The sequence below is a fragment of the Beta vulgaris genome, chromosome 5, assembly GCF_026745355.1.
Source record: "Beta vulgaris subsp. vulgaris cultivar EL10 chromosome 5, EL10.2, whole genome shotgun sequence".
Lineage (NCBI taxonomy): Eukaryota > Viridiplantae > Streptophyta > Magnoliopsida > Caryophyllales > Amaranthaceae > Beta > Beta vulgaris.
In genome coordinates, this window is record NC_079206.1 from 57,480,255 (window position 1) to 57,507,139 (window position 26,885).

Here is a 26,885-nt window from a genome sequence, read left to right on the forward strand (position 1 = left end):
GGAAACAATTTTCATGCATGGCTGAAAAGTATATGAGAAATAATAAAGAACCACTCTCCTTTAAAAAGGGTTCCTACATATGGAAAAATATAGAAAAGGGTTAGGAAACGTACAAAGAAAGCCTCTGTTGAATCTGGGCTCGGGAGAGTCGGTCAACTTTTGACTAGACAAATGGATTGGACCCGCTCCTTTAAGAAACTATCTAATTGGACCCCTAAGCAAGGGCGAGGAAAACAAAACCCTTGCAGATTTATCAATCGACAAGGTGATAGACCTAAACACATTCCCACCAAACATTCCTAAGGAACTACTGAACCTTGCCCAAACCATCTCCCTCTCAGATGAACCTGACCACCTTGTTTCATCCAGGACCTGTGCCGGGAAATTTAACAACAAAGATGCAATTGCTCACATTCAAAGTAAACGCCTTAACAACCAAAAAGCATTTGACTGCAATTGGAACATCATTTGGAATGCTCTAGGTCACCCCAAATTTAAACTCCTCCATTGGCAATCTTGGTGGGATAGAAATCCAACAAATGAAAACCTCTTCTTCAGGAATTGCGTAACCTCCTCGGAGTGTAATACTTGCTCCCATGCGAAAGAAACCATGCTCCATATTATGAGAGATTGCCCGAGAGCGAGTAGTGTGTGGAACAAACTGAATAGACCACTCTGGACTAGCAACCAATTCCTACACTGTTGGTTAGAGGAAAATCTCTCCCTAACTGATAGCCGTCACGGAAGAATCCCTTGGAATGTCTTGTTTTCATTTGCGTTATGGGAAATTTGAAAAAGAAGGAATAAATGGATTTTCAAAAAAAAAAATGAAAATGAGGATGTTTTTGTTAAAAACTTGACTTGGTTTCCTCAAGAATGGTTCTTTGCCCAACCAAACACAAAAAAGACCAACACCAAAAACAAAAATACTCACAGATGGCAACCCCCACCCTTTAGTTTGAGAAAAATCAATGTAGATGCTTCGTACATGGTTTCTAATCTTGTTACAAGTATTGGAAGCCTATGTTGGTTGGATACGAGAAGTTGGATAAAGGGTTTCATTGCAAAAAAAAGTTTCTCTAGGAACTCGAAAATAGCTGAAATCCAAGACATACTCCTCGGCCTTGCTTCAATGGGCACGAGAAGAAGCTTGGAAAGATTACATTATTGCGTCGGACTGCATCCAAGCAGTTACCGAGATAAACTCCAATGAGGAAAGGACCAAGTAACGAGAATCATAAAAAATTGTAGGATGCTCCTAGAGCAGGACGGAGGAACACTCATCCATGAAAAAAGAGAAGCTAACGCCCCCGCGGATGAGATGACAAGACTAGTAACTCATAGCTTTTATGGAATTGAACGTATTTTAATCCCCCACCCGGCTTGTACAAAACTTATTATGGCTGATAATTCTTTGGAGCCAAACTCAGATAGTCAAAACAGTGAACCTGTAAATTCTATTAGGACCGCTAATTAATTTATCCTACGCCGTTTAATATCAAAAAAAATTATTTCTCATATATAGTCATTTTTACTATTGATGGATCAATTTTGTCAAACGCTCTTGAGTTCTCGAAGAAAAGTTGCTTGGACCTAGCTTATGTCCGGCCGAAATGAATTTGGCATGAAGCTATAAATGCACTTACTACATGCAACTAAAAGTTGAAACATTTTATGAATAAATTATCCACCTTATATCATTTTGTCTTTGTGTCATCTCGGAAAGTTGTTAGTAGATGCCAAAAGTCTTTAAGTGGCTCCCTCCTTGTATTATAATCATCAATCATTATCATTTTGTGGCATGCATTACTTACAAGTTACCCAATAGACAATAGTATAGTAATGGGTAGTACAAAAGCTAGCTGATGTACTACACTTGTTTTTGGTAGTACTGCTCACTACTGCATATAATTCCATACACAGTTTAGGAGTTGCCACCTCTTATTATAAAGTACTGAATTTCTCTGATGGACTCGTTCATGCGATCAATCATAAGAGAAATTTCGCACACCAAACCAAAACTTATATCTCCAAAAAAAAATTCATCATTCCCCAATTATAGCCAATGTGCTTTGTGCTTATTGTTATGGGTCTTTGGTAGTTCCATCACAATAAGCACAATGCACGTTGGCTGCTTCTTGGGTTATTTCACCTTACACTTCTTAATTGAAAGGCAGATAAAGGTATCTTCTTTATTGTCAATTGATATTAGCGTTAGTGGTGTCGCATTTTAATTTTTGTTTTGATTCTTACTTATCTCGATTTTAAGGTTATATGGTTTTTATTTTCTTCCTACTAGTTTGATGTTGAAATTCTGGCAAATTTCAATTTATTATGGATTATGTAATATGCTTTTATATTATGGCCATAGGTAAACACTAGATTCCTTCCTAAATAGATTAATAACACAAGTAACATTTCTTTTTCTTTTAATTTTATTTTGTAAGCAAGGTAAGGAGATATATATATTGTTGAACCAAAGAATTTACAGCCTAAGACCCCTTTCATAAACGAACCATGTAGAAGGACCCTTTTTAGATAGAAAACTAATCATATTAACACGATTCACGACATACAAACATGGCTAAATAACCAGTTACTACCAAACTAAAAAAAAAACCTCTATCTATCTCTTTCTGTAATTTGGTTTGAATCTCCCTCCCTTTCTTTATATTTTGCATTGCTTTCGTAGCTCATATGAATAAAAAAAACTTTACACTATGTATGACGATTGACTGTAGTTCCTGTAGGAACTAAAACCGCTAACAATATAAATTTAACTTATCTGGAAAACCGTGGCGTGAAGAATTCACTGCCCTAAAGTTGAATTTGCCCCGCTACAACACACGGCCTCTTAGCAATCAACCTCCAGGGGTACACGGTCTCTGAGTTTCCAGTGTAGATGGAAAAACAGATTGAGAACGATCTTGAATATTGCCCAGAAAGATATTTTTGAGAGAGGAAGAAGAAGGTGTTTATAATTTTCTGTGTGTTAATGAGAACAGTAACCTCTGTATTTATAAAAGAATAATAGGGTTAAAAAGTGGTTACCAGCCGACTTAGTGGGAGGAGATAATGGCCCGTAATTAGGAAATAACGGCTCATTAAGAGAGGAAATCCGGGAAAAAACGGTAACCTAATTACTGGCTAAAAACAACAGATTTTTAACCCAAAACTTTAGTTAAATTAAGTTTATTCCCCAAAGCCCAAGGCCCAAGGCCCAAGGCACAAGGCTCATGGCCCTGGCCCGGACCGGGCGGGCGCGCGCGTGTGGTGACTCCACTCACCACATGCCCACTAAAAGTCCTTTTTTCACACAACTCAATGGGTATAGAAAGTGTAATGGTTATAAACCTTTACAGTTCCCTTATATTCTTTCAATGGGGGACAAGAGACTCTTCACATTCTTTTGAAGCAAACTTTGAGTTTATAAAACCTCTTATAAACTCCAACAATCCCCCACATGATTCAAAAGAAGAAAACAGAAAGAAATAGGGCTGAAAACAAATGATCTGGGCAATAGATACTAAGTTTTGAAGTATCAATGTCTTATGGACTTGAATTGACACTCAGTGCATACAAATATGTCTTACTGTCATAAGAGGTAGATTTCTCTTTGAACCTTTCACGAAGTTCGCAAAACATAGTTGCGCACTCAACCTTTTTCAAATCAAGATACGTTCTCGCAAATATAATACAGGTGCCCCACAATTAGCCTGGATTCTCGTGAATGCTCTAGAGAGCCTAAGCCTTTGGACTCTCATAGGGGATTGGGCGTAACCCCCACATTCACATAGGTAAGTTCATCAAGTTTGTACTGTCACAAACCACCTCAAATAAGGCTATGAACTTATTAAGAGCTTATGCTCAACCTTACACATATAACAGTAAATTAAAACAAAATACTACATCACTTTAATTAATAGGAATGGTAGTAGTACACAATAACTTGAGTTGTTTTGTGATTTCGTTTGACCCTTTGAACTTAGAAATTCCTAAGAAGGGTATCCATCACAATTCACTCAACACTAGGCTTTAAACCCATTCCTTGTGCTAACTCTAGCACCAATTTTCTCCAAAGGCCTTTGGTGAGAGGATCAACAATATTCCTCTCCAACTTTATATATACTCGAGTCACATTTTTCTAATTAGATTTCTCACAATAGCATTCCTTAAGCGAAAATGCCTTCTCTTTCATTATAGGCTAATTATTCGCTACCTTAATTGTTGCTTATGAATCACAACCCATAGAAACTGATAGAGCTGGCTTACACCACATGGAATATCAACAACCAAACCCTTTATCCACTCAGCTTCCTGTCCTGCCAATTTTCAGGCATTTAAATATTTGTTAAGCAACAATGTATTAACCATAGGCAAATGAACACTAGCAAAGTCGATCACATACAATACACACATGCATGAGGTTACATAGCCAAAGAGAAGAATAGTTCAATAAAACTTCTCAAACCATTACTTAGGTCTCTATAACTGAACCCATAAGACCTTTTCAAATGTACTCATCTTGCGTTCTTTATGAGGAGACACACACAAAAGAATTCATCTACTTCTCACTTTCACATCTGAATTGCCACACCAGAATGCCAATCCACTATCAAATACCAAAGGATAAAAGGCAATCAACTAGAAGATAATACAAATTACTAGAGAGACAAAACAAATGGTCAACACCAACATGATAGTGAACCCTCTTGCCCTTAGCCACTCTACTTGGCTTTCACCTTTCAACACACTTATAAAAGTGAACCTTACTGCCTATGACCCTACTAAGATTAGGCAGGGATGACACATCCCTAAGTATAATAAATTATAAAGTACTCATCGAGCACTAATATGGCTTTTTTCATTAACTAGCACCAAAAGAGACTCATGACCTCTTAACCAAATTGGAAAACTAATCCATCACTTCTTAATAATGTCCATGATTTCACCAAGACACTAGTATATTTCTAACCAAGATTGCACTGAAACACTAGGACAAATCTAGTTTAAGGACTCCATCTATGTTACTCCTTAGCTGATCTACTCACCAACTATGGTGCACATGAAGGGAAGAATCCAACAACCATAGTTAGAAAACCCCTAAACGAACAATCCAAGTTACTATCACAACTTCCTTAGACAAACACGGGAGCATAGCTAATTACTCACGAGCTTATCTAACGCAAAACTCTAACTACTGAAAATGACAGTCACCCCCAAGCCCCCACATAGGAGATGATACCCAAAGATGATCAGTAAGAATCTTAAGGAACACTCATGTTAATTTAACCTTGAATGATCTTACTCTCTTGGCACAAAACCACATACACAGTAAACTTCTGCTTTCAAATATGAAGCCGCAAATGGTCTCACCTAGACCCTTGACACAAGGAATGCTAGTTTCTAATCAATCAACACATGAAACATGAAAGCATTCACCAATTATTACTCGAAGTTTGCCAAAGAAGCTAAGTCCTCAAGAATTAATTCAAATAATTCAATAACTCTAATAGATATAACAATGGGGTTACTCTGAGACACGACTTAACACTTGAGTTGCAGCCAATAAACCCGGAGGGTCTCTCAACCAATACAAAAGTCTATATGACTAATTTAAACTCCTCAAAAGTTTTACAAAGCAACTCTATAATCAAAAGTATTCAACATATACATAATAAGCAGTGTAAACCAACTCTCAACCCAAGAGTCAAATGAATGTTCTCAATTGATTAAAGTCCCATAGAAGTTTCCTTCCTTATGCTCACCTAAGTGAGTCTAATTAACTACGTGATAGTCTCAAACAGTAACTTACCCCCACATTGCACCACAAATTCAGCAATAACATGAATTATTCAAAAAAGAACAAATAGTGGGGCACATAATAACATATTATGCAAAGTTAGAGTTTGACAGTATAGAAAGTAGATAAGAAACTTCCCTAAAGTTGTCGGAATCACTTTGGTAATTTAAATGTGCTTAATCACTTCCCTCTTAATCTTTACCTTTCTGTTCACTTTTCTTGAGATTACAATAGCTCCGCAGCAATAACTACATTGATGCTATTTATCCTCTTGAGTCACCACATATGATATTTATACCGTCATATAAATGGGACCCTTATCAAACAAACAAAACAATATAATATTCATGAACTCATTTTACGACATATTGTTAAATTTGGGTTAGTACATGATAATCCGGAAAAAAAAAACCACTTTAATAAATGTGGTAGCCTCCATAATTTGTAGAAAAGAACAAAGAAACAAATATTAGAATATCAAGTTCCATGAACTTCTTCCTGTAGGACCAAAACTAATACATGACAACTCCACGTTATTAGAAGTGCGAGTGGACTTTGCTTCAAAAGCCATTGCTTTACTTAATTTAAAGAATTAATCAACATTTAAATTAAACACTTCACAATTCACATGGTTAGAGTCCATCATATATGAATATGCCGAGTGACAACCCATCAGAGGAGATGATTATACTTATAAAAAACCATGAAACAAAAAGTATTAATTCACTGCATGATTTAGAGAAATCATGTGGTAATACCTCTATGAGTTGACATATCTGAATTGAACAAGATTGTTCATTGGTCCATTGCGACCCATTATTTCCTTCAACCCAGGAAATTTGAATCCTTTCCTTTTACAAGATTCAGCGATAAAATTGAGGAACAAACAGATCTAATACACAACAGCCAGAGCTTGTATTCACAAGCAACCTTTTTACACCAAGAAGTTGACTATGTTCGCTTCAAATTCACAGCACAACAACAAATTAATTTCCGATTATAACACAATTCAGAAAATTAATCGGCACAAGATCTGAGCAACCAATAAATAATTTCTCATCCACCCAAATCAACAGCATATTCACAAACACATATAATCAACACTAAAATTACAATACCGAATAAATCACAGAAGACATCCGAATACTCATATAATCAATAATTTAAAGACGCTTATAGATCTAAGGAAAGATCAACAAACAAAAACAATACTGATTTACCAAGAAAAAAAAAATTCAACTTTAGAATGTAGGAACTAAAACCGCTAACAATATAAATTTAACTTATCTGGAAAACCGTGGCGTGAAGAATTCAGTGCCCTAAAGTTGAATTTGCCCCGCTACAACACACGGCCTCTTAGCAATCAACCTCCAGGGGTACAAGGTCTCTGAGTTTCCAGTGTAGATGGAAAAACAGATTGAGAACGATCTTGAATATTGCCCAGAAAGATATTTTTGAGAGAGGAAGAAGAAGGTGTTTATAATTTTCTGTGTGTTAATGAGAACAGTAACCTCTGTATTTATAAAAGAATAATAGGGTTAAAAAGTGGTTACCAGCCGACTTAGTGGGAGGAGTAATGGCCCGTAATTAGGAAATAACGGCTCATTAAGAGAGGAAATCCGGGAAAAAACGGTAACCTAATTACTGGCTAAAAACAACAGATTTTTAACCCAAAACTTTAGTTAAATTAAGTTTATTCCCCAAAGCCCAAGGCCCAAGGCCCAAGGCACAAGGCACAAGGCTCATGGCCCTGGACCGGACCGGGCGGGCGCGCGTGTGGTGACTCCACTCACCACATGCCCACTAAAAGTCCTTTTGTCACACAACTCAATGGGTATAGAAAGTGTAATGGTTATAAACCTTTACAGTTCCCTTATATTCTTTCAATGGGGGACAAGAGACTCTTCACATTCTTTTGAGGCAAACTTTGAGTTTATAAAACCTCTTATAAACTCCAACAGTTCCATTTTGTTTCCTATAAGCTGCAATCATACTTTTCCATATTGGTACACTATGGCACTATTCTAAGCACATCAGCAACTTTGACAAATTTTTTTTGGAAAAATTAGTACCCTAGCTACATCTTTAAACAGGGTTGTTCAAAACGCTGCGTGGGCCCTATATGAAACTTAGGGGTGTAAGCGGACTACGAAAAGTCCAAAATCCAATCTATCCAGTCCAAATTTGTCGAATTGGACTGGACTGAAATTTTTTCGGACTGGACTCGGATTCAAATTTTAGAGTCCAAATATTTTTGAACTGGATTTGGACTCATTCTTTTGGAGTCCAATAAATCCAGTCCAGTCCAAAAATATTTTTATATATAATATATATTTAATACATATATAATGTATATATTAAAAAAAATTGATAAATTTTTAAAAATTTGGAGTTTTCAATCTTCCCTCTCTAAATATTTCAACTGGCGCCAGACAATTTTACTTGGCGCCAGACTATTGCACATTGCTCCATTTGTTAAATAAGTAAATTATACTAGCAGTACTTCAATAGTAGGCTAATAGTCGACTAATTCTATCTCACTTCACTCCTCAATCCTTACTACTCACTTCCTCTTACTCTTCATTTTCTTTCTACCTTGCTGTCTCGACTCTCGCATTCTTTATTTCTCCCTCAGATTAATTCACAGTATCTCTTCTTCCTCTGAACTTAGATCAAGGTAAGCATCTAATTCAACTTTTTATTCATAGTATTTTACTTTAATTTAAGCTTTCAATCTAATTTTTGGATATTGACAATTGAATCAGATGTCAAATGCTCAAGCATCTCAAAAAACGTTGTGAATCATTAAATCTAAATCGGGAAAAAAATATAATAATCGGACTGGACTGTCAGACTCAAGAAAAAATTATTGAACTGGATTGGACTGGACTCAAAAAATATTGGGATCGGACTTGGACTCAATTTCTCGAGTCCAAAAAACTTTGGACTCGATTTGGATTTGACAAAGTCCAATCCAGTTCAATCCACTTAATCCCCTAATGAAACTTGTGTCAAGTTTTTTTTTTTTATTTCTGAAAGGGTAAATTCAGATTACCTTTCCTTTTTTATGCTTTTAATCGGACTTCTATTAGAACACAAAATTGTTAGAACTTGTCTCATGAAAAGATAACAGAGATAGTATCATATTATTAATACAAATTAATAACTAAAAATTTTAACATGAAAATATGCATTCAATCAGTTACATAACGATTGGATGATGGGCAAAATTTTCAACAAGAGAAAGTAGGGGCATTGGTGTTTTGGCCTCTCTACTGAAGAGCAAGTGCACTGTGCATATGACAATGAATTAAGTTGGATTACATTGTTCTACATTTAGATTCGGATTCCATGTAGATACAATGAATTCACAAAAGTCAAAGATTAATCACATCTATATCTGGATATGGATCCATCTAGCTTTATTAACTACAAAGAAAACCAACAAATTTGGTATATTTTAGTTATTTGTTATCATATAATTGACTAACTTTGCTTTTTCGACTCAAGAACATTAACAAGACTAATCTATCGATAAGGTAAACACTTAAATAATTTTATGCATTGGATTTTTCTACGATTTACCTCGTCTATGTTTTTTTTGTTTAAAATATCCTTACGTTTGGTGATTTTTAAAACAATTCCCCTTTTGTTTTTTTTTTTTGAAATGAACCCCCAAACGTTTTATAAAAATTTTGGTTGCACCCCCAAAACCTAACTTCCGTCAAATCCAGACGTTTGTGGGGCCCTTTTTTCCATTTTCCTTCCTAAATGTTGCGTGAAATGACATTTGTATCCTTGGGTAATAAAACCCTTCAACTAATCTCTTCTCTCTCTCATTCAATTCCTTCGTTTCTGATTTCATCTCTCTCACTTGCTTCAGTCAGAAATTCAGCATCTCTCTCTTTGTCATCTTACACCTTTTCATCTTCTCTTTCAGTCTCTCATCCAACACTCTCTCTCGTCATCATGGAGACTGGTGCATTTTGCCTTTTTGATGCTCCTTATTTTTTGTTCAATACCACCAAATTTTCCACCTTTGGCTTAGTGTCTTGAATCCTTGCGATTTCACTCTAAAAACGTTACTTCATGTGTCAACAACCTCTTCTCCAGCACCAGTTCATTAATGACCACCTTCTGCCACTCCTCCTAATTCTTGTCAACCCATCGAAAGAATCCACACCCTTCTCTTCCAGTATGAACATCTGAGAATTTGCAGGAATAGAAACTCCTCCTAGGATTGTCATGCATCCATGACCTCAAAATCTTAACAGGAATTCGACAATTGCATTTGGTTGCCATAACCCTAATTGAATAACTAACCCAAATTAAAATAAGCAAATAAACCCTAGAATCGCAAAATTACCCAAAATTTAATGCCTAGAAATGAATGTAACACTTACTTGATTTGAAAGATGTTAGGAATTGTCAATTGAGAGTCGAATTGCAATTTTCTGTTCGAAATTTTGGATTAGCAGCTTCAATTTTGGGGTGTCGGAAAATGACCGTTGTGAGAGAGGAAATATCCTGATTTGGGGATGAAGTGGTTGTTATATAACATAGGTGGTCCCCACAAACGTCTGGATTTAACGGAAGTTAAGTTTTGGGGGTGCAACCAAAAAATTTATAAAACGTTTGGGGGTTCATTTAAAAAAAAAACAAAAGGGGGATTGTTTTTAAAATCACCAAACATGAGGGTGTTTTAACCAAAAAATCAATTTTTTTTTTCAAATTCAACGTTATACTTCATCTTTTAAAAAGTTTTTAGTACTCCTAAATTTGAAATGCATCTCAATCGTACCATCATCTTTAATTTGACATCAATAATGTTTGATATTTCCTACTATCTATACAAATATATTTAAAGGCGTGCGTGACAATGTATACACGTCACGTGACACCTCTATTACTCCATTAGAAATGCCCAAGTAACAAGAGTAAAATTAGCTTGCAACAAGATGTGAGCCCATGACCTCTTGCAATTATATATGACACAATTACCATCTCAACCAACTTTTAATCATGTTTTAAGTGTCCACATTATTATATATGTACCTTTTAAATGTTGTGCTTTCCTTAATATTTTTTAATGGAGATTGACAAAAATGTATATCAAATTTGTAAAACAGTACCAACCCGAAGCAATGCCCGAGTCCAAATACTAGTTACTAGTTTATATAATTGCAATGGAAGTACCACAATCTAGCCTAATTATCTCAAATTTTTATTAACTGTGATGCTTTGACTTTTACACCCTTTATATTCTAACTTTTACCTAAAACTTTTGACTGATGAAATCTAATGCTATATATCAAAAACATCATTTCTTTTCAAATAATTTTCACTAGTGAACGTCTAAAAGTTTTAATTACTAAAATTATGAATTAGTAAGCGTGACCATTAGATGTCATAATTAATAAAAATTAGAAAAATTTGCGAAAAACCTCATATTAAAAGACGACTTATGTGAACAATATTACTCGATGAAACTTTTCCTTTAAAAAATCACATATCGAAAAGTTTTTCTCATACGTTTCTATCACCCTGAGTTCATGGATACTCCCTGCTTTAACTTCATCATTCATCACTTCTCTCTCTCGATCTCTCTATCCCGATTTTACTTTTTTTTTTGATAATTTGTCATCTCATTTCATTAATAATATAACTCAAGAGTAAGAAATTTCTATTCAAAACAAGGTATTCCTTCAATAAAAAATGAAACTTTCATAGTGATAAACACACCTTGAGGTCAATGGCGGAACCACAGTGTAACAAGGGGTAGCACTTGTTAGCCCTGTTTTTTTTTTAAAAAAATAATTAGAAAAGAGAGAAGACCAGTAAGAGAGAAATAGTGTAATGAGTGACTAAGCCAATCTCTAATCCTTTATGCTTCTCTATCCTCTTTTCCTCCTCTCTCTCTCTCTCTCTCTAGTTGGAGGATTTAGGATTTGGGGATTATCGATCTTCACAAAATTGGCTTCTGAATTAAGAAGGCATTACCGGCCCGTTTGATAGTTGGTCATAAATGGTGGTAATGGGAATGAATTTGTGTGTAAATTTGTGAAATATATCATTGTCCATTCCCATGGTAATGCTAATTTATCCTAAAGTGTCCACTTTTCTTCTTGAATTTTCATTCCCATCCAATACCACCTTGTAGGTGGTAATGAGTGGTAATGAAAATTGCTTCCCCTTGGATACAAAAACACAAGTTTATGGGTGAGATTGCTTGCCCATGGAGAAAAAAATACCTCCCCATGGAGATTTTAAGGGTGCTTCCCTAATAAAATTACACTTAAAATTCATTCCAATTACCGCAATTTATTAAGGACTACCAAACGGGCCGTAAAAGTTTTTATTTCAAGCTTACCATTGATGAAGCTTCACTAATGATGAGGGAAACAATGGTAGCTCATTGAGATGAGAATGATATGCTTGGCTTAAAATTTCAATAATATAAAAACAGAGTAAGGGAGAATAGAGAACTTTAGATATTTGACAACTCAAAAAAATTAAAATATGTTGCATCTTCATGGATGACATATTTGATTGATTTTATTTGTGCTAGTGGAAGTTGTAAAGTTATAATGTGGCCTGATGGCAGATGCCTAATGGTTGATGCTATGTTGTGATTTCTTTCTATTTGTTCTTCTCCCAAAATAATATATAGTTCATTAATGCAAACTTGGATTTACTTGGTCATTGGTAAATTGGTGAAGTTCATTTATGGATTTATGAATTAATAGTTAATGAATCATCGTTATTAAATTGTTAGTTGTTTAAATTTTTAGTGAATTTTAATTGGTAGCAATCATTAGCAAATGTGTATTGGAAAAATTTCAAATCTATTAGGAGATAGAGTATAATTATGTGAATTGTTAATAAATGATTTTTAGTGCATTGTAATTGTGTGAATTGTTAATTGAATGAATTGTTAGTGAGCTATAATTTATGGAAATTGTCATCTGTTACTTATTAGTGAGCCATAGTTTGTGTGAGTTATCGTTTATTACTTGTTAGTGATGAACTATAGTTTGTGCAATTTATTAGTGACTTATCATGAGAAAGATTTTTTTCCGGATGTAAAAGTTGATCTAATTTTAAATTGTTCCAAAATATTCTTAATATTCGATAGCTCTGTAAAATTATGCTACCCCTTAGCGTAAATCTTGGATCCGCCCTAGCTTGAGGTAGTGAGGTAATCAAACTCCATCCAAATTACATCAGTGACTTGGCCTACGTTAACCATATTTCAAGTCTAAGCAAGAAGAGAAAAAACTATGGGGTGGAATAACAATGGACTCCATCTACCTGCTAAGAGCAAAGCGCTCATTAGCAATCTTACATTTTCAATTTTCCCCTTGCAAAACAACAGCAAGCCTATGAAATGAGATTGATAAAATCTACAACACCATCTAGAAGCGCCCAAAAATTCATGAATTAGAGCCAAGCTATGAACTCTGATTAACGATGAAGCCCTTGTTTTGCTAATGTGTCTGCCACAAAGTTCGAGTTTCTACTCGTGTGAATGATATCAATGTTCAAGCTTTGATTACAGGCATTTCTTATAAAGTTGAGATGAAAGTTCATGTTCCAAGGGCCACCACTTTCACAATAGCATCACAATACAACATTTGATGAATTCGATTCAAGGAGATTTGCGCTCTTTCAATGCTTCATTTGCCAAGGAAATCACAATTGCCATGTGGATGGTTAAATCTTCTGCGCAATTGATTTCCATAAATGGTATGGGGGAGGAGAATAAACATATAACATTATTACCTTTATGATTTCGCAATACTCCGCCTATAGTTGAACACGAACCCGATATGCTTACAGATGCATCAACATTCCACTTAATGCAATTGATGTCAGGGGGTTTCCATAGCATATGAGAAGTGGAGATGGATATAACACTCGTGGAAGTAGCCTTGCCGTTCCACACAAGACATGTTGGGTTCCTTTGAATGTCTGTTGGCAAGGGCGGACCCACATGGGGTCCTGGGTAGCACGTGCCCAACCATTATCTAAAAAAATTAGTTAAAAAAAAAGTAAAAACAAAAAAACTATCGCACGTTAAGTATACAGATGCGTGAGATGTAGACCAGCACTAAAAGTCTAAAACTACTCGAATTTCCAAAATCCCAAGACCCAAATTCCATTTCCCAAAAAACATCAGTAAAAATAATGTATCAAACCTAAATAATTTAAAAAAGAAAGGAGAGTGAGAGACAAAGAGTTGTTGGCCCACTGATTGGAGTAATTGACAATTCCACAATTTCCGTTTATTTTTTTTTCAAGTACCAATTAACTTTGTCTTTGTTTCAATTCATTATTTGCTTTCTTAATTAAACTTCAATAAAAAAGATTGTTTATTTTCTTAGTTGAATATTAGGTTGTACATTTGATTTGTAAAATATGAATCAATATTCAATGTTGTAAAACTAAATAATATAATATATAAGAATTATAATTTAGAATCATCTTTAAATACATATGAATTATATTGATTTAATTTTATGATTTTGCTTTTATATTATTATCTTGTTGTTATTAGAAATGGTTGATAAACTATAAACTGAATAAAGTTAAAAAAAAATTCAGAATGAAAAGAAACAATCAAAGAAATATTACTAGTTTTTGGATCTTTTTGATTGTTTGCATAATATTAGATTGATTAATTTGGGCCCCACCATTATCAAAATCATGGATCCGACCATGTCCGTTGGTAAATAAGGAAAATCTTCACACCAACCTGTGATCCACCAACCTAATATGAGTAGGTAATCTTGAAGATTTGCAATTGAGGTAGATGATTCTCCAAAGATACGGAGATTTCTTTCTTTCCACACCGTCCATACTATGATGAAAAAAACCTGCAACCCATACCTTTTTGAAAAGGGAGATTTCTTTGGACTTGCCACTGATCGAAAACATCTCAGGGATTCGTGGAAAGACCCACTTTACGTGCCAAATGTCCAGCCACCACGCCCATAGTTGTTGTGACAAAGAGCAGTGCAATGGAAACTAAGGTGTTTGCAAGTTTCATGAATTGAGAGACATAGAGGCCATATGTCTTTGTCAGGAGGAATAATAACTATGGAGGCAAGCTTGCTTCTGGTATTAATTTTACCTAATAATGCAGTCCATACAAATAATTCGATATGATGCGGAACAAGACTCTTCCACAAACCTTGATGGCATTATGTTGTGGTAGATTTTGTGGAGAAGTAGCCCGGTTTATTGTAAGCCCATATGAGTTTATCATTGGATGCATAAGCTGGGCAAACTTGAAGCAGTATAGAATCCAAATTTGATTTTTCAATCAGATCTTGAGGGCGCATGACTCTTAGCCATTCGAAACTCCAAACTCAGTTGTATCCTTTCCCAAAAGCCTTGGGACTCCACATATGCGTTCAAAGATATTGTGTTGATCCGTGGATCATGCCAACGTAGAGAATTCGCACCATTTCCGATGCTTTTTCGGATGTTGTAATCATCAAAATTTTTGCCTTTGAGCTGCTGAATATATCAACACATAAATGATGCTACGATCCATCAACTATAGGAGTAGGAGTGGAGAGATTCGAAATTAAGAGAGATGATGGATACTTGCATTTGTCTCGAATAACTTGGCACCAAAGAGGGGATGGATTATGGAAGAACCTCTATTTCCACTTAAATAACAAAGCTAGGCTCTTGTGAATATATGCCAATGTTGAAACCTCAAAGAGGTTTTGGCAATTGAATGATGTTCCAAGCCATAAGTGGAAGATTCCTCTTTTTCGAATTCCCACTCCACAAAAAATCCCGAGTTATTTTGTTTATCTTTTCCACTTCTCCTTTTGGGATTGGAAATAGGGACATAAAATAGAGAGGTAGATTCGATAGTGAGGATTTGATAAGAGTAATCCCCCCTCCAGGGCCGTCTTGAAAATTTTGGGGCCCTGGTTCTAACATGAAAATTGGACCCCTAAATTTGTAAAATAAAGATGGAAGGTTAGAGTTCTAAAGATGAAAAGTTGAAAATCTGAAGATAAATCATTGACAAATTTATTAAGGGTGGAAAACAAGGATGATTTCTTCAAATATGAAGTAAAATTTTCAAAATAATATATTTTGGAGCCTTTATAATTTTGGGGGCTCTGTGCTGTTGGACTCCTTGCACACCCTCATCTACCCCTCTGCCCCCCTCCAATGGACAACATCTTTCCCTTCCATGTTGCTAGCTTTTTTTAACAACGTTTCAATGATAGGATCCCATGTTTGGATTCGAGAGAGATTGCCTCCTATGGGCAAGCGTAGATATGTGAATGGTATGGTACCACTCTTGCACAAGAGAGATTTTGTCGCTTCATGAATCCAATCGTTTGATGTGTTTATTCCCATTAGAGAGCTCTTGTAAAAGTTTACTTGAAGGCCTGATGCAAGATGGAAGAGTATACGAGCTTGTTTGATATTTTTAATAGATTCAAGATTTGCATCACAAAAAATAAGAGTGTCATCCACATATTACAAATGCATGATTGTTAAGCCATTCTTACAAATTTCGATTCCCTCCCACAAATTCAAAGTAGTGGCCTTTTTCTATCAATTGATTCAATGCTTCAACAATTAACACAAATAAGAAGGATGATAAAGGATCACTTCATCTTAGCCCTTTTTAGAGCTTGAAAGGACTGCTTGGGGAGCTATTAATCAATATCGATGCCGAAGTAGTTCTAACGCACGTCATGACCCATTCACACCATTGAGATTGGAAATTCATTTTCTCAAGAATTCATTGAAGGAAGTTGCAAGACACACTATCATATGCCTTGTGAAAGACTAATTTGAGAAGAGTGGCTTCTATTCCTCTTCTTTTATAGGAATCAATTAGTTCACTTGCAACAAGAGCACTATCGAGAATTTGTCGCCCTTCTACATATGATGATTGAAAGGGACCTATGAGAGAGCTCATCTGTAATATCCTAAAAACTTAACCAGGTTTAATGAATTAATTAGTTATAATAATCACTAATTTGAGTAAGAGTTAAAATTTTCTTTTTATTATGGTAAACATAAATTACGAGACTTTGAAAATAAAAGTGGTAATTCTATTCTTTTGTTTAACAAGAAAATATTAGACTTATGATTAACTATCAACAAATTAGGTGGTTGAAAGTTGAAACAATGACTATTTTCAGATTTCATAAATTAAAAGAAAAATAAAAGTATTATAAAACTGAGAAAGTTGACTGCTTTCTTCCTCCTTCTTCATTCCTCCATTCTCATGGCAAACACATGGCACACATGCCTTCACTTTTCTCTTATTCTTCAGTCAAATCTATCACCAATCCTCACCATTGCTTCTTCAAGTTGACAAATTCAGATTATTTACTTCACCATCTTCCTCCCAACCACTGATTTTAACTCCCAAATTTCCACTATAAATAGCCATGGAAATTCAACATTAAGAACTCACCAACAACAACCTTCATCCTCTCTTCTCCCTCTAAATCAGAAACTCAGTCAATAATCACCGGAAAATTGTAACTAAAAGAAAAGAAAAGAAAAGAGAAAACCCCAAATTCATAATCTCTCTCCTCTGTTTCGGACCCCACACAACCGACCACCGCGGCCACCGGGCGCGCCACCTGTGCCGCGATCAGTCCCGCCCTCACCTCGTCGTCGCTCGCCGGCCGCCTCGCACGTCACTCGCCGGAGACCGCCGCGCCAGCAGTTATCTCTCTTTCCTCGCGCTGTCTCTCTCGCCCCTCTTTTTCTTCGCGCGACGCTGCTGCACGCGCAGCACTGCCGATGACCCGCGCGCCCACCGCCGGAGATCGACGCTGCTGCTGGTCGCGCCGTTCACCGGAGCCGGCATCCCACCTCTGCCGGAATTGTTGTCCTCCCTGCTCCTAGTAGCAGAGGTGATGATACTCTTCTTTTAAAATTTACTGACTTCTTATTTTCTAATGCAAGCCCAAGTTTATAACCCTTAACCTTTAAATTTATTTGGGCCTAGAACCTTGGACTCATGAATAAACTTAAGTTTTAAATCTGAATTATATTGTTGTTGGGCTAAAGGAGTTAAACTAAAGCTGATTTAGTGCTTTAATAAGTCATGTTAGGTTAATTTATTAAGTTAAGTATAATGTTGGGCTTATAATCTGATTTATTTAGCTAAGTCACTTAAGTTAATCTTGTTGCTTTAATATATTGAGCTTTAGTGGACTGATTTAGTTAGTTTTACTAAACCACCTAACTTATTTACTAAAATATATTATTGGGTTATAATTCATGATTTCTAAACTAGTTGAGTTGTTTAAAACTAATTAAAAATAATTCATTAAGCTTGTTGTTATAATTGAGTTTAAGTTATGAATACTTCACTAATTCTTAAGTTCACTTGTAAAAACTAGTTACTTGACTTGTTAGTTTTAAATGACTAAATAATATTAAAATAATGTTAATGGATCTATTATAACCTTAAACTTAATTATTAGCGACGACTAATTAGTTATTAACTATGAACTAGAATAATGTTATGTATTCGAAAGGTTATATAATATAGTAATATAACTTTAATGTTTCGATAATTCTAAAAATATAGCTAAATGAGTTATTTCATTAAGTGTTGTTAAAGAGTCACCTTAATTGAACAAAGTTATTAACGATTAAGAAATAATGACCTTTAAGGAGACTTTACGACGTTATAATGACCGTTATGACCTCAATAAGCGCTAACTAATATTTAGGCTTAAAAGCTAAATAACGAAACGTTCATTAATAAAATTATTCTTGAATAGATTAAAGAAGATAAAGGATATTACAAGCCTCCCCCGGCTATCATGTTGGTAAGCAGGAATTCAGGTAACGTCTACTGCTAACACCCACAATCCCTTTCGAATGATGTTTTATGGTATTTCGCACTATGTTGTTGATTTATGGATTGTGGGATATGAAAGGTTTTACGAATATGATGTTTTCGATGAAATGAAATGACTCTATGTTTATGAAAATATGAGTATGATAACGCTATGGTTTTAATGATGTTTCATGATTATGATTATAATGATGTAATGTAAATATGATATTTGAAACATGATAAAGTAAAGTGAAAGATGGTTCTTGGCAAGTATGTGGGCATAGAAAATGTCACCTATGATGTGACCGCCTTTATGGCAATATTTGGACACCGAGAGTGTCATCCATTTGTGGCCTTTCTGGCAATATTTGGACACCGAGAGTGTCATCCATTTGTGACTGCCTTTCTGGCAATATTTGGACACCTAGAGTGTCACCCATTTGTTTAGGGAGACGTCCCTATATGCGATATGTGATATGCGATATTTGCCAAGTTACCAAAGTAAAAGATATATGATGATGAACATGATAAAGAAGATAATGTAACCTACTATGATATGTTTGTGAAATGTTTTACTTATTCTCTCCTCCCTGTTTATAAATAAAATGATGTGAAATGAATTTACGATGTTAGAGTAGTATGTTACTAAGCCTCGGCTCACGACGTTTTGTTTTATGTTTTAGGTATGGGAGAACAGTTGTGGATCACGATTATATTGCGTTATGGAGATTATGTATGATTCATGAGCTTTTAAGATACTTTGTATAATGGATAAACAAGTATTATCTTGCGATGAGTAATTGTATAGTAAATTTTAAATTTTAGGCTACTATTTTATTTGTGGGCCATAATCCACAGGATTAAGTTATGCTTCCGCTGACGATTAAGGTTATGTAAATTTGTCGGGGCGTTACATCATCACCTTTTGAATTCTTCTTGCCATTAACTTTGCAATTATCTTGTAAACGCACCCAACCATGCATGCTAATTGGGCGATACTATTTGAAGCTTGTAAGGTTTGCAGCTTTTAGAATTCGAGCAATGCAGGCCGTGTTACACCCTCGAGGGAGGCGTGTAGAATTCCTTAATTCTCGAATAATCTCATATATATCTTCCTTGATGATTTCCCATGCGTTTTGACAAATTTGAAATTAAATCTGTTTGGCCCTATGGAGTTGTCCGAGTCACAAGAAGCAACTGCTTCATCTATCTCTTCGTTAGAAAACGGAAGAATGATGGATGTTGCCTGTTCAAATTGCATATCGTCAAAGGTGGGTCGGTTTTGGACTTCTCTTGAAAAATCTTTTTAAAGAAATTGTCTGCTTCTGTTTTTATGCGAGCAGGATCATTGACTGATGCCCCTTCAATCTCAATGTCGCAAATTGTATTTTTCCTCTTTTTATTCAAGGCCACAGTGTGGAAGAACTTGGTGTTGCGGTCCCCTTCTTTGAGCCATAAAACTCTTAAGTTTTGGGCTCAATATAACTCTTTTCGTTTGACCCACATCCAAAGGTCAGTTTGTACTTTTTTCTGAAGCTCCAATTCATGTGCATCAAGGTCTCTCTCATTGCATAAATCATCAAAATGTTAAATTGACTCTTTGAGCCTCTTGATATTCGTATCTATGTGAGCAAACTCCTTGTGGTTCCACTCTTTAAGACTCCCCTTTACCAGTTTCAATTTTTCTGTCATGTGCTAATTTACATTGCTGCTCCATGAATCTTTAACAATCTTCGTGCAATTCGGGTCAGTGATCCAACAGTTGAGGAATCGGAACTACCTCGGTCCCCAATGCCTTGATTGAGTATGAACATATAGAGGACGATGATATGATAATCCTCTTTGCAAGAGAGATACTTTCATCGCTGGAAAGCAAGAAATCCACTCCAGGTTGACAATAAGTCTGTCTAAAATGTTCTTTGACTTCCCATTTAACCATGTGAAACCTCCACTTGCGGATGGTATTTCAAGAAGATGAAGTTCCTGCATAAAATTATTAACTCTCCCGATTTTACTTACCAACCTGGTTGTATTCGAACTTAACGTCATCCAATCCAAGGATGTTGAATGCATCTCTTGGAATAGTTGTTCCCTTACCTATGCTTTGAAATATGGAAGCATAGAAATCGCCTCATATTTGAGCCCATATGTTAATCATAATATAGGGAAGGTCGATTTTAAGGTTAAGGAGATGTTCGAGATTGGGTTAGAGCCAACGATACTAACTAGCCTAAGAGTCACAAGCCAAACCAATCCTACCTCCAATTTATATACCTGATCTAATAATGCTTCCACACACGTCTTAATAATGTATGTAGAGATATAGATGAACGATTATGTGTTTTGTTTAATAAAAGAATAGATTGTATAGTGAAGTTGCTCATTTGGAGGTGGATCATGGATGCACTTGTAAGTCGGAGATCTAAGGTATTAATATACACATTTAATATTACTCTAAATCACATACTTTTATTTTTTTTAAACAGGAAATAATTGTCTACTCTCTATATAAATTTTACTCCCACAAATTTATATAGAAACATAGACGAGCAATTATGCATTTTGTATAATTAAAGAACAACGAAATTATTGCCTATTTGGAGGTTTAATTTGCCTATATATCGGGGATATAAGGTGTTAATAGTCATTCAATATGTACTCTAAATCACATACTTTTAAATTTTTTAAAAATAGAAAATTTACCTTGTCTTTACATATTTGTTTTTCTCTCAAACACCAATATCAAATTGTCTCTCCATTTCAAAATACATGCATCATTTGCTTTTTCATGTATTCCGACATTTATTTAAATATTAGTATCTTTAATTGTTTATAAGTGAAAATTATATAAAGTTGATATTTGGGTATCTCATATTGAGAGGAATTTAACAAGATCCCACTTGACTACATTTTTCCTTACATAATGGTGAGAGAAAGATTGTCAAAGTTAATTGATGAATAGTGCACAAATAAGAAATAGTGCATGTATTGTGAAATGGATGTAGTATCACCTCCGTTTCTAAATAATGGTTACACTTTGGCTTTTGACACTATTCACAAATTTCAATTTGACTATCTTTTATAATTTATGGTAATGAAAGATATAGTCATGTAGGATCTTGTTTGTTTTGTATCGATATGAACTTTTTAAAAAATCAATTTTTTTTATAATTTTTCAAATATCAAATTAGAGATGATACAAGTGTTTAAAATTTTTCATCGACATGCGCGAAAAGTGAAAGTGTAACTATTATTTAGAAATAGAGGTGATATTTGGTTAGTGCATTTGTATTTCAAATGAAAGGTTTAGGGTTCGAGTTTTAACACAAACATTTTTATTGATTAATTTGTGTCATTTGATTTGGAGGAGCACATATGGCAACATAACAATATTTTTACCTTGGGTGATTTTAGAATGTATATAGATATAGATGAATGTAAATGGGCACCTAGACATTAATGGGTGGTGCTAACATGTGAAATTTGTTAAATATTTAATTTTCTAAAAAAAAAAGTTAAAATCAGAGAGTTCCTATAAAACTCGTTTTACATAATTAGATGGTTTCTCACAAATTTTCCTAAAACTTAAAAATGATTGGAAGTATGCAAAAATTGATACATAATCTTACCTAAACAAAATATAGAAATAAAAATGGAACATTACATTAGGAGAATCCAATACACATTGCCAGCAACTCTTACTCAGCATTATAATAGTAGCTAGTACTCTCTGACAAGTGGGCAGTACAAAGATTAATGTAGTACACTTCTCTTTAGAGGCTTGACTACTTGAGAGTTAATAGAGTAGTACTGCTTTAATCCAGACATAGTAGTAGTACGTACTAAATTTACTACTTCGCTATGTTCTTCACTTCCGAGTTCCGACCATATGCCACATGATCTCTATTATAAATTGGTAGGCAGTGGACAAGCTGAGTAGACCAACACAAAATCCTCTTTCTCAATTCTCCTCAGTCCTCCCCCCAACTAATGTGCTAAAAATATCTATGCAGCTAAACGAGGGTTGTGCTCATCAACTCCCGACTCCAGTCACTGTGCATTATGCTTATTGTAATGGAATTTCACAAAAAGATCCATCACAATAAGCACAATGCACATTGACTTCACTTGGGTTTGTTTTTAATTTTGTGGTTTTTGTGCTTCTTCAAGATAAAAATAACTTATACTCTTATACATACACCGGCTTGTATAACGTGATTGGCTGGCTTGATGCGTGGGTAAGTAACACGTATAAGATATGTGACAAGTATGCACATGAGATACACATAGCAGTCAGTTGTATCTTAGATTTGTTACCAACTGAATCTATTTGGTCATGATTGACTTATTTTTGTTCATAATCTTCCCTCCAACAATAATATATGATCATTTCTTTTCAAAGATAAAATTAAGGTTTTCGTAACTTACAATCTAGAGATTCCAAACCATACCTCTTACAAGATGCACCTTGCCCCTAAGAATGGTAATGGGTCGAGCCAGGTGAATTTGGATCTTCCAAAGTCCATATCCCTCTTCTTCAATCCACACTCAGAATTATTTGAATTCAAATTTGAAATTATATTTTACTTATGGCCTGTTTGGATTCTGGAATTTCATTTGAAATTCTGGAATTGGGCCAAATCACTTGTTTGGATCATCTAAGAATTTGGAATTGTGTTTGGCCCAAATCCAAGACTCATAAGAAGTAAGGCATAATTGGAAAATTTGAAATCCAACCAAAACATATGTCATTTCAAATCCAAAATAAATGTCAGTTTATTTCTATCTCCTCTCTCATCACTCTCCCCCTTCTTCTCTCTCCCACCACTAACAATACCATTACAAACATCTCTCATCACTCTCCCTCTTCTTCTCTCTCCCACCATTAACAATACCATTACAAACATGTTCAAATTATGCATTTGAAATTCCTAATTTTTCCCAAACAAATCATTTGGACTTGAATGTGGCCGGGGATTTACAATTCTAGAATTGAAATTCTAGAATTGAAATGAAATCCATGTTCCCAAACACAACCTTATTGGATTCATATTAGATTGCATTTCTGAGGATCGGGTTAGATTGAGTTAGATTAGAACTATATTATCACTTAAATTGGCAAAAATTAAAATTCTACAACTCAATTATACTAGAGTTTACTTGATTTTAAGTAATGCATACATAAATTATCCTATTGTATTATATTTTGAATTTATTGTTTAATAAGGTGACGATAGTATTTAAATTCATCTTGATTTTTTCAAATTTTGCATAAACTCCACCTCCTATTATGTTTCTAATCGGACATTCGCGTTTTGAATTCAAATTGCAATTTTTTAGTCTAACTGACACAAAATTGAAATTGAATTTGGACTAAATTTTATCCCTAGACACACTCATACCATACATGGAAATTTTGATTTGTCAGCAAATTTTTTCTTTTCTGTTTGGAGGTGAGCGAGTTGTTCACGATGGTGACTGGATAGGACAGTAACACCATTGGGTTGTTTGGGTAATTGGAGACTTGGACTTTGGAGTACTGCAATAATTTTTTTTTCTTTGAAAACATGAAATATATTACTAATAAAAATCCGCTGCGCAATTATTTGATGAATGTATAGCTAATAGTGAATGTAAAATATTACAATGATTCGGTAGTACAATCATTTAGAAACAGTGTCAATTATAAAGTGGCAAGACTCTTGCAATAGTTCGCGTGGCAATAACAGTTAAAACAACAATTAGAGACATGGCCAAAATACTTGTCAATATCTATTGAGACTCTAACAAATAGCAGGAAAGAAATTGAGGGATAATATATCAACTCGTTTAACAAAACGCCACCCTAAAATATCCTACTAACGTCCTGTATAAATACATATATATGTATTCGTGTATTATAATACTTTCACTCTCTCACTCTCTCACTCTCACTCTCCTTCACTCTCATCACTCTCACTCTCCTTCACTTTCACTCTCTTCACCCTCCTTTAAGGATTTTTAATCAAAATCTCCGGCGACGAGAACTTCGGCGACAAGAATTCTGGCGACAAGGATTCCGGTAAGGAGAACTCCGGATTTGCAGCGGTAGTGACTTAGGCGGCACACCACCACGGCACCACCCCCTTCTTCTCTCCTGTTTTTTCTTCGTTCTTTTTTTTTTTTTTTTAAAAGGGAGGCGTCCATCATGGACGTCCCACCGACGGTGGAGACGCCCATGGTAGACACTTCACCACATGATAGGTAAGACGAAGTTTGATGTTTTTTATTAGATTTTCTTTTAACGTGATAAAAATTGTGATTTACAAAAAAAAAAAATATTAAATTGCATACTTTAGAAACTGAAATTTTTATATTATTTATTAAGTAGGACTTCATTTTTATAGTTCGCCTATAGGCCACCGATAACTCAAAAATAGGCATGTCCAACCATACACTTAACTCCTAAAAATACTCTAGATAATTACCCTTCTAATTGACTGAAATCTTCCCTTTTCCTTTACGGCAATAATCTCCAGTTTCATGTCTTTCAATCCTTCTTGTAATTACTCACAAAGTTGCCAATGAATGATATTATTCTCATCTTTTTAAGTCGAACAAAATTCATGATATATCTTCTTACTTTCAAGATTTTTATTTCTTGAATCTTCATATAATTGTTGTTTGGTTGATGTACAATTGTTGTTTAACTTTAATATTTAACTAATTATCATCATGATTTTAATAATTTATGGCTTTAATTATTGACATTAAGTATTGATTTTATATACTTCCTCCGTTTTTTTTACTTGTATGTTACACTTCACTTTTCATGTATGTCAATGTAAAACTTGAGGACATATATCTCTAATTATATTAGAAAAATTATAAAAAATACATACTAAAAAAATTACATATGAAGACGAATCTAATAACATCTCACATGACTATATTTTTATTCACGAATAAATCACAAACGATAGTTAAAGTGAAGTTTGTGAATAGTATAAAGGAAAAATTGACGTTAGGGGTGTAAACTTTGGGTGATAATTTTGAAAGCTTTGAATTATTGATTAACACGTGTAGGTCCCAAAAGGGGGTCTTAACTTTTAGCAGGCCTGAGTGACTTTAACCTGACTTAATAGGTCATAACGTGTAAAATGTGGATCACACCAAAGGGCAGAAGGGTTATTTAAGAGATAGAAGTGGGAACTAGGTGAGAATTTTATGAAAATCGTCAGTTTCAATTCACTGAGGCTTGCTAAAAGTTAATACCCCTAAAGTAGGGACCTGCATAGGTTAATCAATAGTTTAGACCTTTTAAAAATTATCGCACAAAGTAGACCCCCTATTGTCAATTTTTCCTAGTATAAGGCCTTGTTTGGTTGACAAAACAAATCATGGGAAGTGCAAATTCCTAGGAAGTAGAAGTATATGAAGTTGTTTGGTTGGCAAAACCATGGGAATTTGCACTTCCTAGGAAGTTCTACTTCCTCCAAAATGGAGGAAGTTACTTACCTAGGTCCCCCTAGGTAAGTAGAGCTTCCCATAGGAAGTTCTACTTCCCATTATCAACCAAACACAATTTTACACTTCTTAGGAATTTCAAATACATGGAAAAAATAACTTCCTAGGAAGTATGACTTCCTATATGCAACCAAACAAGGCCTAAATGTCAAAGTGTAACATATAAAAAAAAAAAGGGAAGAAGTAATAGAAATTTGGTTTATATTTAATAAATTGTCCGTAAGAAATATTTGGGGCCTAATTTTTTTTGTTTACCACAGGGCCTCCAGATTACCGGAGACGGTTCTGATTCGGATATAACATGCATGTACTCCTTTTTTTCTCGCATTTCTACTTATATATTTGTACTTTCTTCATTTACCTAATTATTTGTGCATTATCAATATATAGTCATAATTTGCAAACGGTGGAAATATATATGAACAAAACGTTATAAAGTGATGTAAAATTTGATAGAAATGTGTCATAGGAGTCTAATACTTCTAGCACAAAAAGCGTGTGTTCTAAGTCCTCGTGGAGAAGACTACAGAACAAAATTTTAACAGAACATTCAACTTTCTTTGATATTAACAGCATTACATCAACTTTTCTCTTCTAAGAATCTTCTCCAAAAAAAAAAAAAAAAAACACCTCGTCACCCCATAACTAGAGAAGATAGGATACTACGGTTAGATGGTTACACTTTGTGTAACTTACTAACTTCAGCATGCACTTTTAGTCCATAAC

At 34.7% G+C, this 26,885-nt stretch overlaps 1 long non-coding RNA gene across 1 annotated transcript; it reads left to right on the top strand.

Annotated features, from left to right (window-relative positions):
* Positions 1–17,127: 17,127 nt before the first annotated feature.
* On the top strand, positions 17,128–19,566 carry LOC130591544 (uncharacterized). Its single transcript, XR_008969302.1, has 3 exons — positions 17,128–17,715; positions 18,595–18,658; positions 19,337–19,566. It is a non-coding gene; the product is annotated as an uncharacterized LOC130591544 (long non-coding RNA).
* Positions 19,567–26,885: the final 7,319 nt, after the last annotated feature.